Below are 12,370 nucleotides of genomic sequence, written 5' to 3'. Positions count from 1 at the left end.
ACAAGAGTCACGAGGAATGGCCAAAGGAAGGAAATGCAAATCCACACAGGAGGTCACCATAGGGATTTTTTGATATATTCAAAGCTGGACTTTAGAACAATTAGTTGTGGCAGGGTGGAAACAAGAAGGAGGGAGGCCAGCTAGGTGCTTGTTAAAATCGTACAGGTGAGGGGAGTGGGGGTGGGGCTGGAGAAGGGGACTGAGGGAGAGGCACGCAGGAGCCATGTGCCCCACCACGGCCAAGGGGTTATGAAATCAAGTTGTTGGGTTATTGTATTAGTCTGCTTTGTGTTGCTACAACAGAACACCTGAGACGATAATTTATAAACAACAGAGGTTTATTGGGCTTATGATTCTGGGACAGCTGCATCTAGCATGGGCCTCAGGCTGCTTCTGATCAAGGTGGAAAGCGGCAGGCAGCCGGTGGGTACAGCAGATCACATTGTGAGAGGAAGCAAGAGAGAGAGAGAAGTGCCAGGGTCTTTTAAACAACCAGCTCTTGTGGGAACTGATAGAGCGAGAACTCACGCATTACTCCACCCACCTCGGGACAGCACTAATCCATTCATGAGGGATCAGCCCTGTAGCTTAAACTGCCACACTGGGGGTTAGATTTCCATGAGTTCTGGGAGGACAATACATCTAAACTCCATCAGTTATGACCAGTTTAGCTTTTTTTGAAAAATTTTTATTCTTTTCTATTAACTTTTTTTTTATTGGGCCGGATAGACATAAAACATCAGGGGTGTCAATGTAATAAAGACATATATGACTTTGTAACTTTCTTTTGGCAGCTGGCTGGTAAGGGGATCTGAACCCCTGACCCTGAACCTTTGACGGAACTGAGCTAACTGGCCAGCCCTGCTCTGTGCCATTTCCCCTTCAGTATAGATCATGTGTATGTACACATGCACTCATATGCATACATATACATGAGGTATTGGGCTACAACGGAAAATGTATTGAATATAGATGCCTTTGAAAGCCATAATACTAGAGAGTCATTCTCAACCCATTTTGAGGTCAGGGACCCCTTCTAGAGTCATCTGTACTGGAGTTTGTGTGGGGTTTTGCTATCCAGCATCCATCCCACCTTTTTCTTGTTTTTGTTTTTTTTGGCAGCTGGCTGGCGTAGGGATCCGAACCCTTGACCATGGCGTTATGACAGCGTGCTCCAACCAACTGAGCTAACCAGCCAGCCCATCCCACCTTCTTTTGGAATAACAGCCCGATTCTCTTTTGGGGAATGACCTTTCTGCCTGCCATGGGTTTAAATACCATCTCCATGTGGGTGACTCTCACATAGTGAGGGAGACAGTTCCAGGCAGAGGGGATGAGCTTAGCACCTGTGAGGAGCAGCGAGGCGGCCTGCGTGGCTGCTGAGAGTGAGAGAGGGGGTGGAGCTAAGATGAGGCTGGAGGGGAATGGGTGGGGCCTGGAGGGCTCCCTGGATCCCGGGGAGGAGTTGGGATTTCATTCTGGGAGTAATTGCTCACAAGCCTGAGGCTCATGATCTCAAAATAGATTGGGACCTCTCCTTCGTCAGCCCCACATCTGCAATCGCCCACTTGGATACCTCAAATGGCATCACAAACCCATGGCTGGGCACAAAGAGGCATTTGCTCAATATTTAATGGAGGAATGGATTGGATGGGGGCGGGGGGTAAAAGCGTGCCCTGCTGTGGCGGTCCTATCTGACACTTTCTCCTTAGAAGCTCAACTGCGAACTGGATTGTAAGACTGAAAGCAGTCGAAGTTCTGGAATTCTCGGGGAGGTGCTCACTGATTCTGCTCACAGGTCCTCACTCCCAAGACCCTCTGGAGCTGACAGTTTCTTCTCTTTTCCCTTTGATATCATGGGCATCCTCATAACTTTACAGCAAATTCCCTCTTTGCTTACATTTGCCAGAGATGGTCTGGGGGGGTTGCAACCCGTCTCCAGACTGACACACCCTCAGTACTCATGAACTCCTAGAAGATGCCAGACCCTCAACAGAGGCAGAGCCTTAGAGTCCTGGGAAGTTAACTTTTCTCCTGGAGCCCAGCTTTGAATTCATCCCAATCCTCTGCCGCCCCCCAGTGGTCACTGTGTGAACAGCCTCATTCTTTTCGTGGGGGCGGGGCAGGCCCGGATGTTGCCTGGAAGCGTAGATGTTTACTTCACTGCAACGTTGCATGACAGGGAAGACCACACACAGCCGAGTGAATGAGTTGGCGCCCTTCCCTCTTTCCCCTCTCTCCTGTTCTTTCGCAAGTATTCCCTATTTGTTTACATAGACTCAGAGTATCCTCCCACATGATACTCAATAATTTCAAAGAGAAAAATCGTCATCTGGCTGACGTCATCTAAACCACGTGATCACCGTTCTCTCAGTTGTGATACAAATTGACATCCCGTGCCTCCCGCTAGGATGCACTGAGAGGGCACACATCACTTCTGTGAAATTCCAGCCCAAAATGCATAACCTGGGTTTAATGATAAGGAAACATGAAACAAACCAAAGTGAAAGGAAATTCTGCAAAATAACTAGGCAGTACTCAGAAGTGTCACATTGCAGTTGGTTAGAGTGCAGCCTCATAACACCAAGATCATGGGTTCAGATTCCCATACCAGCCAGCCCCCCCCCCCGAAAAAAATCAGAAGTGTCATGGTCAAGAAAAAAATAAGAAAGGTGGAAGACTGCTATCCGGTTAGCTCAGTTAGAGCGCGGTAGTGATAACACGAAGGTCCAGGGTTTGATCCCTGGGCCAACCACCAAAAAAAAAAAGAAGACGGAAGATATGATCCAGATGAAAGGAGACCGAGGAGTAATGATATCTAAATGCAAAGTGGGCTCCTGGACTAAATCCTGGAACAGAAAGGACACTAGACATGCATAGATGACATTTGAGTAAGGTTTGCTCGTTAGTGAATGGTACAGTATCGCTGTGAATGTCTGTCTGATCATCGCACTGGGCAAGATGTTAATATTTGGGGAAGGTGGATGGAAGCCACACAGGATTCTTTGCACTATTTTTGCACTTTTTTTTTTGTAAGTCTGAATTTATTTCAAGTTGAAGTTTTTTAAATTAAAAATAAAATAGAGGGCTGGCTGGTTAGCTCAGTTGGTTAGAGAACTGCCTTGTAACACTAAGACCAAGGGTTCGGATCCCGGCACTGGTCAGCCACCAAAAACAATAAAATGGAGTGAGATAAGTATTTTGTGGAGTTAGGGAGTGGAGGAGAGTCTTCCCCAGAGTGGCTGAGAAGGCACACTGATGTACCCACACCAGGTCGGGCTCCCTATCATGGCCAAGGGATCAGCTTTGGCCACATTGGACATCCTGTGACCTGAGGGAGGAAGGGAAGGGTGGTGAGCCCATATCTCCTGCTCTCAGACCTATTTACCAGCTGAGATCAGGAAAATCCTGGAGAGACAGAGGCTAGTCTACCCTGTTTAGTGGTGGGGGGGGCAGTAACAGTTCATTTCAGGGGTCGACACTAGCCAAGGGTGCCCAGCTGAAACATTTCTGGGTGTGTCTGTGAGGGTGTTTCTGGGTGCAATTGGAATTTGAATCAGTAAATTGAGTAAAGCAGATGCCCCTTCTCCATTTGGGTGTGGGCCTCATCCCGTCCATTGAAGGCCTGAACAGTGCAAAAGGCGAGAAAGGAAGAATTTGCCTCTTTTTTGCGCCTCACTGCTTGAGCCCACACATCTCATCTCATCTTCTCCAGCCCTCAGCCTGAAATTTACACCATCAGCTTCCCTGGTTCTCAGGCCTTGACATTTGGACTGAATTACAAGGTCTCCAGCTTGCAGACAGCAGGTCATGGAACTCCCCAGCCTCCATAATCACGCAAGCCAATTCCCATAATCTATCTATCTCCCATTGGTTCTGATTCTCTGGAGAATCCTGACTAACACAGGGGGAAACCAAGGCACAAATAGGCACAGGGACTGGATTGCAGGGCTCTGGGCCTTCGGTTCAGGACGTTTATCAGCACCCTGATGAGAGAGAACCCACAAGCTTATCAGGTATTCTCAAAGAGCCTGAGACTGCCACCTTCCCTGGTGTGCCCATTCCTGGGCTCCCAAAGGGGTGGATGCGCTGTCAGTTTCTAGAAGGGCCTCTGGGCTGCTCAGCTCAGGAGATAGGTCGCATGGAAAACCCATTCTAGAGACCTCTTGAAACCCTCAGCCCCCTTCCCTTCCTTGGGGACCGGTGCCTCCCTTCAGCAATGCCCTCCAGAAGCTTGAAGGTCACCCAGGACCTCTTTTCTTTGTGGCCATCACTACATCTGTCCAGTCTACTTGCTGACACTGAACCTCCCAACTCCCTCTGTCTGTCCATCTCCACCCCAAGTTCCACCGGCTCGACCCAACTCCTGGCGTCTCTGGCCTGGATGGTGGTCGGGGACTTCTCAGGCCTCAATGCCTCTAGGCTCCCCTGCCACCCCTCCCCACATATCCTTTCTCCACCAGAGAGTCTCAAACACAAGCCTGACCAGGTCTCGCTTCCCCTTGAAACCCCCTTGGTGAGGTCCCATTGTGCTCAGGATAAAGACCAAGTACTTACAGGGCCTGCCAGGCCTTGCAGGGCTGCCTTTCTCTCCCACTGGCCCTCCGTTCCAGCACACCTCCCCCAGCCCCTTCCCTGGGTGTCTTCTTCCATCCAGGCTGTCATAACACTGTAGACTGGGTGGCTCATAAACAACAAAATATATTACTCACAGGCTGGAGGTCCACGATCAAGGCAGACCTGATGTCTGGTGAGGACCCACTTTCTGCCTCATGGACTAGTCTCACTGCAGTGTCCTCACACAGTAGACGTGTTGCCAGGCCCAAGTCTGGCTGCCTGCCCCCTTTCAAAAGTAAACCACTCGTGGTGGCCGGTTAGCTCAGTTGGTTAGAGCGTGGTGTCAGCACACCAAGGTCAAGGGTTTGGATCCCAGTACTGGCCAGCTGCAAAAGAAAAAAAAAATCTCAAAAGCAAACCACTCAAAAGTCAAATGCTGGTGAAACTGGGAGTAGGCTTTTATTCAAGAATACCAGTGACCTGAGAGAAGATGTTAGGCTAACCCATCTGTCCAATAAACCTGAAAGAGCATGGCCAGGCCAAAGTCATCTCAGAGACTCAGGTTTACTTAAGGGTTTTTAAAGAGGGGGATGAGAGAATGGAACATGGGAAATGAAAAGCAGGAGGGGACGTGAGCCGTGGCAGCTCCGTGCAAGGAGCCAGGTGCAAGGTCGCGCCAAGGCTCCGTCTTGTTTCTGCTCCCGTCCTTGTTGTTGTCTCAGGGTCCTGCTGGATGGTGGGATCAGCACAGCTTCACCCATGTCTTCCTTGGTTTCCCAGGGTCTGGATAGTACGTTCTGGTCTGCAGCTCCAGGCTGGCTGGAAAACAACTTTACGTTTATGTAAGTAATGTCACCTGTCCTGTAACCAAGGTTCAAAATATCAAATAATTATGAGAAAAGAGGGAACTCAGAGAAATGCATGCCAAGAAAACAACTGTGTCCTTTTAAAATCTTTTAGAGCTCATGCAGATTTAGGTCCCAACATGGCTTCAGCCCTGCTCACTCCAACAGTAGGAAGGGCAAGACTTTCTCTTGGATCTTTTAATAAGGGCCATTCATGAGACCTCCACCCTCATGACCTAAACGCCTCCCACAGAACCCACCCCCTAATGTCGTCACCTTGGGGGTTAGGATTTCGACATAAGAATTTGGGGGAGGACATAAACATTCAGACCATAGCACCTAGGTTAATCCCTTCCAACCACAGTGACGGAGAAAAACAGGGTCCTGTGCTAGCTGTTGAAGATTATGGGAATGCCTGTGCCAAACTCTAAACCAAGTTCCTTTCCCTGAGGGCATTCATGGAAGCCAGCTGGAATCCTCTTAACTGGAACCACACGTTCCAGTGGGATTGTTTGACTCACGTCCACATCCCACAAGAACCGTCAACCCCCTGAGAGCAGAGACAGGGTGTTTGCTCACCGCCGGGGGGCCCACATGCATGTCACAGGGCCTGACATCCTGCGGGCTCTTGGTAAATAGCGAAAGGGGACCTGGGCAAGTTTTGTTGACCTTAGGTATGATATAACCCTCTCCTCCATCTCCCATGAAACCTTTAGCAAAATGCACACCATCTGTCAATGTTTTTGGAGTTGGATTTTTGTCTTCTAGAGAGTGTGGGGCTGGCCAGTTAGCTCAGTTGGTTAGAGCACAGCCATTTAACATCAAGGTCATGGGATCGGATCCCAGTACCGGCCAGTCACCAAAAAAAACCCAACAAAAACACACACTAGACTGATCTTGGCCTCAGTCAAGGTAGCAGGCAGCTCAATGAGACCCACAGTGAATATGTTTTAAATCTGCCTTTTTGAGGAATCATTTAAAAAAAATTTTCCCGCTGCTTTATTAAGATATAATTGACAATCTTAATCTTTATTAAGATTGTATATATTTAAGCTGTACGACAGGATGCTTTGATATACGTGTACATTGTGAAATGATTAAGTCAAGCTACTTAACATAGCCATCACCCCACATACTTATCATTTTTGTGGGGGGAGAACATTTAAGACCTACCATCTTAGCAACTTTTAAGTATACATTACATTATCATTAACCACACCACGCTGCACGATAGAGCCCCGGACGTTATTCATCCTCCTGAAACTCTGTACCTTTCACCCAACGTCTCCCACCCCCTGCCCCCGCCCAGCCTCTGGCAATCACCATCTTGCTCTCTGCTCCTATGAGTCCAGCTATTTTGGATTCCACATGTACGTGAGATCATCAGTATTCATCTGTCTGTGCCTGGCTTAGTTCACTTAGCATAATGTCCTCCAGGTTCATCTACATGGCTGCAAATGACAGGATTTCCTTCATTTTTAAGGCTGAATAATATTCCATTGTGTATACAGACCACGTTTTCTTTGTCTGTTCATCCGTGGGTGGATACTTAGGTTGATCCCATATCTTGGCTATTGTGAATAACGCTGCAATACACATGGGAGTGCAGGTATCTGTTCAACATGCTAATTTCATTTCCTCTGGATATATATCCAGAAGGGGATTGCTGGATCATAGGGTAGTTCTAGTCTTAATGTCTCGAGGGAGCTCCATACCGTTTTCCAGAAGTGGACAAGAGTTCCCTTTTCTCCACATCCTAGCCAACACTTGTTATCTCTTGTCTTTGTGGTTATAGCCACTCTAATGGGTGTGAGAAGTAAAACTTATAGGAGCAAAAGGCATTCACACATTTACAGTTGGATAAGCTTTGACAAACACATATGTCCATGTAACTACTCCCCACACTGCAAATCGAGATTTAGAACATTTCTCCCAAAGTCCCCTCACCCCCTCTCAATCACCCAGCTCCAGTTCCAGACACCTTCTTCTAGTCCTGTCACTATGGTTTAGCCGGTCCTAGAACTTCAAATCAATGGAATCATGGTGTGTACTCTTGTGTCCAGCTTCTTCATTCAGCACAATTCTGAGGTGCATTCAGATTTTGTGCTAGCACCAAGTCGTTCCTTTTTCGCGCTGAGTTGTATTCTATGGTCTGGACATACCACCATCTACCCACACTCCTGTTGGTGGACATCCCATTACGCTTTTATCTTTTCCCTTCTAACACCTTGCTGCTCTCCCTGTACATCCAAGAAAAAGCTAGCTTCAGGCTTGGCACCTTGGCAGGCAACAGAATCTACCTGGAATTTTTAAAAATATAGCAGACATCTACTAGGTGGCTTAGGAAAAAAGAAAAGGCAAAGTTTATTAGAAGGGGACAGGAATGTGTCACCGGATGAAGTAAAGGTTTGAGAATCGGAGACTGTGGTGCCCTGAGCTCTCCAGCTCCCATCTCTGCTGACACTTGGCTGTGGATCAGGTGGTGTGAGAGAGAACGTGGCCCTCCTCCAAGTTAACGGGATCCTGCCCAGCCTTCTTCCAGAGAGAGGCAATTCCAATCCCAGATTCCAGAGGAGACACACTGATGTGCCCAGTTTGGGTCAGGGGTCCCTGCCATCATGGGCGAGGGGCTGCTGTTGGTCCCATGGAACATCTGCTGTCAGGAACTTGACCCTGTGGGTTAAGGGAGGACCAAAAAAGGTGGTGAGTGGGGGAGGCCACTTGTGATGACTTCCTTCCGTCTCCACGTGACTCTGAGCTCCTTGAGGGTGGGGTTGTACCTGATTCATCTCTGGGTCCTCAGTCTCAGCATGGGCTGGGCATAGAGTAGAAGCTGCACTTGATGGCTCCCTGCCCATGATGGGAAGACAAGAGCTGAATTACAGCTGCGAAGATCCTGTTTCCTGGAGTCCAGCTGCAGAAGCCACTGTCCTTGTTGGCTGCAGAGGAGAAAGGGTCACAATCCTCAGAACTTAGGGGGTCCTCTAAGACTTGTCCCCTGGTGAGCCACAGAGGAAGCAGGTAGCTGAGAGGCCAAGCAGCAGTTTAGGGCAAATCATTCAAATCCTTCCCATTTCCTGTTTCCAATACTCGTAGTTAGGGAAAAGGTCTAACGCCTCACTGTGGCCTGTGAGGCCCTGCATCCCCCTTCCCTGACCCCTCACTCACTCTGCTCTATCTACATTGAGCTCCTCACTGGTCCTCCAGTACACCAAGCTGGCTCCTGCCCCAGGACCTTTGCACTCGCTGTTCTATCCAGAATGCTCCTCCAACAGATCTTCTGCTAAAATGTCACCTCTTCAGAGGGGACTTCCTAACCAGCCAATGTAAAGTATTCCCTCTTTCTATCACAATACACTGTTTTATTTTCTTTTTAGTGACAAGTGTGTCATGATCCCACATTATTTTGCTGTCTATTGTCGGTCTCCCTGCAAAAGGATGCAGAACTCCAGGACCACAGGGTTTGTCTGGTTCATTCCAGGAACGTCAACATGCAGAACAGTGCCTGAAGCATAGTAGGTACAGTGGATACATACTGCTGCTTAACAGATGAATGAGCTTATAACTTAGAACTGAATGGCTTATAACTATCATTTATTTCTTTCATGGTTTCTGTGGGTGAGGAACGGGAAAAGTCAGGCTGGGCAGTTCTCTCTGAAAAACTGTTCCAGCAAAGCAGGCAGAAATTGAATCCCTGTCCCTGTTATAGCCCATCCTCGTAAGTCACATAGTGTCATTTCGTTTGCACTCTGTTGACTGACAGGCCCACCCACATTCAAGGGAGGGGAAGAGAGACTTCACTTCTTGGTGGGAATGGAGTCAAAGAATTTGGGGCCATAGTTTAAAACCACCACGGTAGGTAATCAATAAATATTTGTTTACATAGATGTTGACCAAGTTATTGTGTTAGAGGACATCAGATAAAGCAAAGAAAGGCCACTGGGATGAGAACCATGAAGCCAATGGAAATGTAGTTGGCCCATCAGGCTGGTAGTTTTCGCATCTGTCAGCGTCCCTTAAAAAGCCACAACTGGATTATATTTAGCAAGTGATGACGTGTGGCTGGGAGTTTCCCAAACTGCGGGATGAATGTGGTGTATGACATGACTTCAGGCGACATGTAGACATAGCGTTAAATGACACTGAGTCACATGGATTATAGTTGCCCTGTTTCCAATTCTCTTTCACTCTTTCTCATCATGTCAAAGAGAAAGTTTCCACTGAGTGATAATATGCCTTTAATACCCCTCTAATACTTTGCTAATCTCCCTGCACATGAAAGAAAAAGCAGGCTTTGGACTCAGCTCCTTGGCAGGCAACCCTAGCTACCGAAAACTTAAAAACATTGTTTTGTTTTCACGTTTATTTTTTACAATGATTTTCTATTCATGGCTTAGTAGTTTTCTACTTTAAATGGTGATATTAAGTATCTATTTAATGTAAATTTAAACCAAAAAAAGAATATAAAATTCATTAAGGGTCAGGGGGTTCAGAGATACGACAAAGGTTCAGACCCACCCAAGAGATGTTTGGAGAAATCTGAATATAATGAAATCAACAAGCTAGTAATGAGAACCGAGTTCTACACAGTGCCAGTGACCAGATGAATCAGATGACCCCCAGGGTCCTGATATTCTAACTATTCCTAGAGAATTTCTGACTCAAGGTCTGTGGCTTGTGCCTGGATCGAGGTGTCTTAGAAAATAAACTTATAAAAATTTTTAACAGAATTAAATATATCCTACCCCCCAACAAGAATAAACAAAAGTTCCGTGTAAAAAAGTGCTTCTCAAGATCTAAGGTGCATAGAAAGCCCCCCAGGTATCTTGTTAAACCGCAGATTCTGATTCAGGTCTGGGTTGGGGCCTGGGATTCTGTATTTCTTTTTTTTTTCTTTTTTTAAGATGACCAGTAAGGGGATCTGAACCCTTGACTTGGTGTTGTCAGCACCACGCTCTCCCAAGTGAGCCAACCGGCCATCCCTATATGGGATCTGAACCCATGGCCTTGGTGTTATCAGCACCACACTCTCCCAAGTGAGCCACAGGCCGGCCCTGGGATTCTGTATTTCTAACAAGCTTCCAGGTTATACTGGTATTGCTGGTCTGGGGACCACACTAAGAAAGTAGCAGCCCTCTCCAAAAAAATCTGGTATGCTATTACACATCTCTTACCAAATCTGTGGTTAGTGACATTATGTTAGTAGCTTGCAATAGGTGATGGCTGAAGTAGTTACACCAAGAAGATCACAATTTATTATTTTATTGTCTTCTAGACTTAAGAAAGTGATAGAAAAATATCAGTAAAATTTACAATAAGCCACACACACACATATACATACATGCATACTAACACATACATTCTCCCCCAGAGAAGTTGTTAATAATTTACCACACCCCACTAGTTGTACAGACAAGTGTAGGACAACCATGTAAATATCCATGCCCTAGATTAGGGGTTAGCAAACTTTCTCTGTAAAGACACAAAAAGTGAATACTTTAAGTTTTATTGGCCGGTTTCTCTTAAAAGGACTCAGCTCTGCTGTTGTAGCCCCAAAGCAGCCACAGACAATATATAAATGAGTAAGAGTGGCTGTTTTCAAATAAAACTTTATTTATAAACACTGAAACTTAAATTTCATGCCACATTCATATGTTATGAGATATTATTCTTCTTTTGACTTTTTTCCCCAACCAGTTGAACATGTAAAAAGTCATTCTTAGCTCACAGGCTAGATTTGACCCACAGGTTGTAGGGTACCCACCCTTCTAGATCATACTGGAGAAGAAGGGGCAGACTTAAACCTAGACGACCTGGAACACAGTCCCAAGCTCAGGCAAGCGCAAAGACCCTGAGGCTGGGATGAGTTTGGTGTACTCCAAGGACGGAAAGACCCATGCAGCTGAGCTGCACAGTGAGCAAGGGGGAACAGGTGAGGCATGGGAGCTTCATAAGCCTGAACAAGTGGTTTAGGATTTAGTCCAAATTCAGCTGAAAGTCCCTTAAAAGCACTGTGGAGGCATGTACCCTTGATACTGTAAAAATAGTTTACATTTTTAAAAGGTTCCTCAGCCTGCTGCTATGTGCAGAAGAGCCAGGAGATCCTTAAGAATGAAAGAAAGGACAGGAGAGAGGAGGCTGTCCAGTCTTCCAGGAGAGAGATGAGGATGATGCGACCTTAGGGTGGTGACAGCCGGGCTGGTGAGAACAGGTGGATCAGGGATATATTTTGGAGATGAGGCCGAGCCCGCAGGATTTGCTGAGAGATACACAGCAGGTGAGTCGAGAACGAGTCCAGGTAGTCCAATATTCTCATATAAGCCTTGTGAGGTATGATCCCATTTTGCAGATGAAGAATCTTGAGGCTCAAGGGGGTCCAATATTCTCATTTAAGCCCTGTGCGTTGTGAACCCACTTTACAGATAAGAACCTTGAAGCCTAAGGGGTCTGATATTCTCACTCAAGCCTTGTGAGGTTGATGGTCCCATTTTACAGATGGAGAAACTTGAGGTCCAGCTCGGTGCAAGGGGCTTTAGGTCTGACCGTCACCGAGCTCCCATTCTCGTGGCTCAGAGGTCCTGAGCCAAGTCCCTTGCGCCGGGTCCCCTGCGCGTGTGTAAGGCCCCGCAAGTCCAGAGATTTACCTGGAGGGGCGCATCAACTGTGACGCCCTCCACGGCTGACGTTCCTACCGCAGGGGACCTCCAGAAAACAAGCGGGAAAGCAGGGGCATCAAGACCCGGTCTGCACGACACCACGACACGGAACACCCCTCCAGTCCGCTGAGCCGGCACCGCGCACGCGCCCTGCCTTGCCCACGCCCCCTCCGTCGGCGGGAAAAGGAGGCGGGGGCAGCTAGTGCGCAGGCGCGTGCTCGGAGCCCGACCGGGCCGGGAACGCACGATCTGGAGCTCTACTCTGCGCGGGGGTTGAGCGCGCAGGCGCGAGCCGCCCACCTTGCACAGAGT

At 47.6% G+C, this 12,370-nt stretch overlaps 1 non-coding gene across 1 annotated transcript; it reads right to left on the bottom strand.

Moving 5' to 3' along the window:
• Positions 1 to 10,307: 10,307 nt before the first annotated feature.
• TRNAV-GAC (transfer RNA valine (anticodon GAC)) lies at positions 10,308 to 10,380 on the bottom strand. The gene has a single exon. It is a non-coding gene; the product is annotated as a tRNA-Val (tRNA).
• Between the last annotated feature and the right edge of the window lie 1,990 nt (positions 10,381 to 12,370).

Source organism: Cynocephalus volans, chromosome 10, assembly GCF_027409185.1.
Source record: "Cynocephalus volans isolate mCynVol1 chromosome 10, mCynVol1.pri, whole genome shotgun sequence".
Taxonomy (NCBI): Eukaryota; Metazoa; Chordata; class Mammalia; order Dermoptera; family Cynocephalidae; genus Cynocephalus; species Cynocephalus volans.
This window is presented reverse-complemented; position numbering and strand designations above follow the sequence as displayed.